We start from the raw sequence: 7,582 nt of genomic DNA on the forward strand, positions 1-7,582 counted from the left end.
GCTACACTGAACCAGTGCGCAACGATGATAGTGACGATGATCTTGATTGTATTTATAAGATAACTGCATGAGACCAGGATTGGGTGAATCCAACTACAGATTGGAGGATCTCGTGGGAGCGTGAAAGCTCCTGCACTTCGGATTCGGACGAAGAAGTAGAGCGATGGCAGAATCGGTTGCATGAAGTGACAATGTTGAATTGCAACATGATGATTAGATCACTGCGTTGCGTGACAACAGAGGAAAGAGAGCTGCCGACATATGATGGATTAATGGTAGTGGATGAATTCCTAAGAAAATTTGAAAGTGCAGTACTGGAACAACAGCGGTTCAATGCATTGAAGTGGGCACTGCGTGCAACACCCTCACGATGGTGGGGTACATATCAAGGAAATTTTAAGGACTGGCGTGGATGTAGAAGAATGATGAGCCTACGATTTGGAAGCCCCCAGCTTCGAACAAAAATCGGTAAGCGAGGATGGAACAACTTGTGCGCCCACCTGTCTCGATGGGTACAGACATGTGTTGTGCAGCCCACATAAGCACACCCCAAATTCAAGATCAAAAATCAGAACAGGACACAACAGGAGAGGCAACGCGCACCACAAACATTCCACGTAGAAGCATTCAAGAAGGTATGTGGGATCCTAAACAGGGTTCACCAGGGGAGATAAACTGATTGGGACCTACACGTACCAACGATCCGATGGGCCTATAGGGCCATGTGCAAAAACTTGAGCACAGAGTGTTGGGTTGTGTTAAATTATTTCCATGGCTAGCCCACGTAGTTAACCGGGGGGTTAGAGGGGGCGCGGAGCCCCCCCCCCCCCCCCCCCCCCCTTTCATTTCGCCGATTGTGTAGCGAGGGGAGTCACAGGGGGTTTGAGGTGTACCCGTAACCCCACTTTATGGGGTCCAGGGTAGTGCCCCGAAAAATTTTGGTTTTGGACCCTATGTTAGGTTGGGCAGACCCACCTATGGTTTTGTGCATGATTTTCACACATGCTTTTTGGACGCGATGGTTTTCGGTCCATGGTATTGGACGTGATGGTTTTCGGTCCATGGTATTGGATGCTTTGGCATGTATAAATATGTATTATGACATTGAAAGGAACATAATGAAAAATCAAGTTGGTAGTCCCAGTTTTAGGATCCAGGGGAAAATCTCTGTGTATATGTGTTTTATGTGTTATGCTCTCGCACTGTTTATTTTCTGTGTTTTAGAATTCGTATGCAAGTAATTTCTGTATGGGGTTAAAACCTACATGGAGATGATTCTGAAGCTGAAGAGCAGGGTCGAGACCATAATTTTGGAGGAAAGGAATCCTCACGCAATAGCTCCCACGGTTGGGACAGTATGCGAGGACTAGGACGAAGGAATTATGAAGCCACCCGAGGGCGAACATATGCAGATTCAGGAAGCCATTCGGTGAGGGAACCTTAAGCTTCGTGAACTCGAAGAAGATCGGGTATGACTGAGGAAGAAAAGAATGTTAACAAATGCGGAGATCAAAAACCTAGAAAACAAAATCGCGCAAGCATGTCACAGCCAGACTCTTGAATTAGAAGATTACCGCCGAGGATTTGTGACTCTACTACCATGGCTGCGACCGCACCTTACCAAACAAATTAACTAGAGGAGCGCACCACAGAGGGAAGAACGTGTGGTGCTGACTGTCACAAGGATAATTGAGGGGTTCCCACGGGCTAGGCTGGAAGGTGAATTGACGTCTCGCACAGGTGGTGCGACCACCTGACTAGCTGTAGGGAGCACAGTCTCAACGCTCTGAGCAGTTGAAAGAGAGCGCGAGACTATAAAAGAGTCTGTGGGAGAGCTACACGATAAGGAGGTTGCGCGTAGGATCAGTATGTCACACGGGTCACGCTCGCGCATAGGGGGTTGCACTGCCGCACAGGTAGGCTGGGAGGTGACTGTTAGTGTCACTGTTCATGACAAGATGTCCAATTTAAGACAAAGAGGAGCGGGCGGCGGGCAATTAAGACACAAATTAAGAGCTAGATTTGGGACGATCTACCGCCAAGAAGGCATTAATGGGCCGACCTCAGTCTGCACTCCACGAACTATTGCCAAAAGGGCTAGTAGTATCGGGATTTGCTTGGCTAAATCACTTCTGAACTTGGGTCAGGCCCCACTAAGCCAACACTATGTGTTATTCTTAATGTGTTTTACATATCCATTCTTGGCTTCACCCATAAAAAATTCTTGGCATGATCCAACCATCTGCAAAGCTTGCGGTGAATGCAGGTCTTGCGTCTTACTTTGTAAAACATATGACCCAACCTTGGTACGATTCACCAACTCATTCAATCAATTCACCTTGTTTTCATATTATTCTACAAAGTGTTCTCCTTAGCATAGACAACATCTAATGGATTCACCAACTTTCTCAACTAAACAAGGTCATTCCAAGATGGCAAGGCTATTAGTTTGGCCATATCCTTTCTCGATTATGTCCAAGACTAACAAGACTTGTAGTTAAGCTTCAATGTTAACAATAAAATATTTTAGTTAACTCACCCATGACATCTATCACATGATGATATCAACCATCCTCTTTAGTCTTTGGTCCACTAATTCTTTATCTACTTGTCATTCTATGTCATCAAGATGATGCCCCATTCGTGCTAGAGTCATGTCTCCTATACTATTTCCATCACTTGTCTCACATATCACAAAATCTCACGCATATATATGAGATTGTCCCATAAGTTTGAATTTTGCAATGTTCCATATGGCATAGGCCAATCATGTCACATTGCAATACTCATCCACATGTGAAGTCAAGTTGACCCAACTTCTGTGTGGTCCACAACTTAGTGAGTTGTCCTGTGCATCCTCCTACACACATCATGTTGACACATGCATATCATTTCAAATTGATGTCACAATATGTGTCACTTGCTTCATTGCAATACCACCTGGTTTGTCATATAAGTCATTCTACCATCCACCAACATCATGTGCTCTGCACAACAACTAGACTGTAGACATAACTTATCTAATCAACCTCCATATGGCCCCATTGGAACTTCATACACCTAATATTCTATCCTTTCTCATTACATATCGATTGCTTCATCATGTATCAAGTGCACTCATCCACCTAGTCCATAGTTGTTTTGACCATTTGTTTAAGAACATGTTGGTTACTCGATTATGGTCATTCCTTTTCCTACCACACAATTTGTGTTGATGAGCCTTATATAGGTCTATCACACAATGTATGGGCATAAAAATAATATTCATACATAGCTTGATATGTGCATCCACAATCCTTTTTTTAGTTTGTTACATGGTGTGTGCACCCAAGCCCTAGTTTCGACTTGTCACATTGTATGTGTGCCCAATATCTTTGACCATCCCCATGAAATCCCCTTAGCATGTCATATGCCTAAATTTTACCAACATCCATGTTATAGGGTCCATCTCAACCTTTGTCATGTCGAGCACATTTTGCAAGACTGTAGACATTCATCCCATGACTCAAGCTCTTATGTTTCCCTTGACAAGGGCTTCAAAAACTCCATTTCCAAGCGTATATTTTGATTTTTTTTTTAGAAATAAAATAAGTGAAAGGAGTATTACCATTTTTATCATGATTATAAATAATAAAAATGAGAAAACATTGTACCAATTCTCATTAAAGAATGTGAAGTATTTGACAATATATTCAACCTTGTGATGTGAACAACTATACTCTTGGGCCTCCTATCTCAACCAACTTTGAGTGGGCCATGACAAAGTCATAGGTTTGAAACTAACCCCACATTGTTGACCACTAACAACTCTACAAAATGAGGATTTTTTCATTGGTTGGGATTTTAGAACATGGATATTCCTTTCCTCTTCGTTGTTAAGTAATTGAAATATCTCAAAACTTCCATGACTTTGTTAGTTCCATGAAGATGTACCAATATTACTGGCTATTCTGCTATTTCTGCAAAGGTGGAATGAACTTCAATGTTGATGCCTCATTAATTGATGACAATTTCTCCAAATTCAGGTAGTCATTGTTGCTAAACAAATATTTCCAAAACTTCCTTGAAAATCTTCTAATTGTTTCTCAACAAGTCCATTTTTGAAATTTAGGAAGCCCATGATGAAGATGTTGGTTTCTCTCATGATGAAAATGATGACAAAGACAAGAGACAATGCCAATTGTCCATTCAATTTCGATCCAAAATGATTGAGTTTATGAGCAACCTAATATGGCCATTGGTATGAAGCCTGCAATGTAAGCTGATGGAAAATACTACTTATAACTAGATAAAAAACCATTAGAAAATTGGCTTATTTATTGATATTTCACTATGACTTTAGATGCAAGCACCTAGAGCCCCGCATATTTATTATCCCAACTAAATTCATTCATGTCCTACATTTTCCCACTAAGTGGACCTACATTGTCAATCATCTAGTTCAAGTAGTATTGGTTTTCTGTTGCTTCATGAAGCCATGTTGCTGCCCATAACAGTTCATCCTGAACAAGGCAGAACACAATATCCAAACCCAAGTCAAAGATATATCTCTTCATGCACGTAATTTGTGCTAACTTGCTTTGAGTTGAAAAGAACTTACAACATATCCAATAATTGACCCATAATATTCTCTAAATTGTTTAATACTGCTATCATACTTGAGCAGTTGTACGGTTGAAAATAGACTCATTCATCATATATTGTATTGTTGATTTATTTTACAGCCTTCATTGGGCTGGACAATTTGTATTTTAGGGCTTTTATATGCCCTTTTAATTTCAAAATTTGTATGTTAATTAAAATATAGTATACTTTTTCTTTCCAACGCTAGTTTTCATTGGGATTCAAGTTCAAGGGCTAATTTATTTGGTGCTGTAATAACTTATGTTATGAAATATACTATCTTAATTGCAATTTTCACAATAGCCATAACTTTTTCTTCACTTGTAGTGTTTGTGTTTTACTTTTTGACTTATGCTAACTTGATAAACATTCCAAAATGGTCTTATAAGGTTTATATTCTAAAATATGCAAAATACCCTCACAAACCATTTTATTTTTTACCTTGAATGTTAGGTTTAAGTTGTAGTAATGAGTAGTTAGTACAGAAGGCCCTAGACTTGATTTTGTCTTACCTAAGGATTTCTTGAGGCTACAAGGGAATCCTCCCTTGTGTTGGATTTATATTTCACTAAAAAGAGGAACTGGTTACTTATGTGACAATAGTAATATTTCGTCATAACAATCCCATAGAAGATATTTCTTCATGGTTGATTGGAACATTGAGTCCTTACACAATCTGTGTGTAGCTGAGCATTTTGATCTTTTTGTAAGTTTACTATTTCTAACATCTCAGTGTACCGAGCATTGAGTCTCCTCTTGTAAGATCAATTGGCTTGTCATTCTGAAGCTGGAGGAGTGGATCTTGATGAGTTACCTTATTTCTTATGATTTATCTTTCATACATTAAAATATAGAGTGGTCATTGCCCTGTGAATATACTTTCTTGATGCTTGACACCAATCCCTAGAGAAGGAAGGATAAGGATCTGACATACTTCCTTCCATATACTTTCCAGCAGGAAGAGTTGCAAAATATTTAGAAATGACAATACAAAAATCCATTCAATAGGTAAATCCCATCTACACTTGTTGTTATGGAGCTAACTGACATGTTAAAAACAATCTTCTCCAGTATTTGATGGTCACGCCCTTTTGTATACAGGAATATTGATGCTCACCCTTGCCACAAGCTTGCATGCCTTTTCTTGTCTTGACATATGAATTGTGATATTGATTTTCTGTCTTGCACATTAAACTTTGAATAAATCATAATTAGAGCTCATGGTATAGGGACAATGAGGAGTGATGTTCCTTCCATTTGTAACTAGTTTTATGGCTTGTAGGAAAGATGTTGCATTTTTTGAGTGATCGACCTTTTGGTTTAGTCCTCTTAGCACATGGTATAAATCAATGAAATAAAATCTTTTTTTTTCCTATCGTTTGATTCTTGATATTATTCTTGTATGATTAAGAACCACTGGAGTGGATAAACTTTGCATGTATGTCATAATAAGAGAAGAATATCCTATGAATATCATTTGATCAATTATTTGATGCCTCCCTAGACCCCACCCACCACTGTTTCTATTTTTCCCCCAGGGTCAAGCACATCCCCACCCCCACACCGGCCAGTGGATTACCCTTTTGAGTTTGTTGAGAAAGAGTATTTTTTCTGAGATCTACCATTTTTGGGATTCATCCTCATCCATTCAAATTTTCCACATCTCCACTGATCTGGCTTTTTTGATGATATATTTTGGATGTGTCATCCCTCCTGGCAATAGATCTTTGATCCAACTCTTTTCCTTCTTCTCTAGTATCTGGATATTATTCCTCTTCATTCCATTAGCCTGTATTGTTTCCATCAACATCCTTAAACTTTGGCTGCTACTTTTTTGACATATTGTTTTCTTAATGGATGATAATTTTGTTTCTATCCAAACACATTTGCAGACATATGAATTTAGGCATGGCTGGCGAGGTGTGTTTTAGAATTTGGTTTGTTAAAAAAAATGTTCATATTTTTTGTGCCATGAAGTGAACATCTCTGCTCACGTTGAAAGCAGAGCTAGCCATGGAAAAAATTAATGTGGCCATGACAATGAAAGGTATTATTATTGTTGTTAGTGTGTTTTTTTAACTAGTGACACTCAGGCCTCAACCATAACCCCATGCTTCCCACTTACTCTGTTGCGTGGGAGTCCACAATGGCCATTCGTGTAAGCTTGGGAATTCCTTAAGTTTTTCCTCTTATTACAAGTGAACATGTAGTTAAAGCTTATTGAATTGCCTCTGGTGTCATGGAAAGGGTGGTGTACACTATACTTACAACAATATCTTCTCATTTATCTTAAGACAACCATTTGTGAAAGATGTAATAATATTTTTTTCATAAGATGATGGCTTGACTTCTTAAAGCTTTAGAATCATGGGATTTAGTAATGTTTATATAGCCATTGGTCATAAGACACTTTTTCTTGTTATTAATATGCTTGTCAATGCTCAACGTGTTGGTTGTTTTGTAAATATGAAACTACTACCATGCTATGATTTCCTCACCTATAATCCAATGCATCTAAATGGATTTATGGGTGTTATTTTCACTTCCCATAAAGATTGTTGCCCACATATAGATAAATTCTAGAGCCCACCATGTGGCACAAATGATAGTCTCCTTCTAATTATGTTGGAAGATGATAAAGTGAGTATTGTATTCTTAAAAACACCATATTATGATGTAGTTTCTTTGCAATCTTCTTGTTTTGAAATTCATTTACTAATGTTTTACACAATATTTTATGTATGCTTTTTGAAATTTCTACCATGATATCAATTTCATGAATAAAGGATTTCTTATTGTTCTTAAATAGATGATTGTGCAAGAACTACCTCCAAATTCAACTATGAAGGATTTTCTAGACAAAATAACATATGGAAGTTCACTTTTTACATTATATGGCTTGCAAATACAAGAGGAGCTGAGGCATTTGAGCCATAGACTTTGGAAATGTTTCTAGTAG

This window comes from Pinus tabuliformis, chromosome 3_2, assembly GCF_031772625.1.
Source record: "Pinus tabuliformis cultivar Carrire ecotype Pingquan chromosome 3_2, CPIR1, whole genome shotgun sequence".
In the NCBI taxonomy this organism is placed as follows: Eukaryota; Viridiplantae; Streptophyta; class Pinopsida; order Pinales; family Pinaceae; genus Pinus; species Pinus tabuliformis.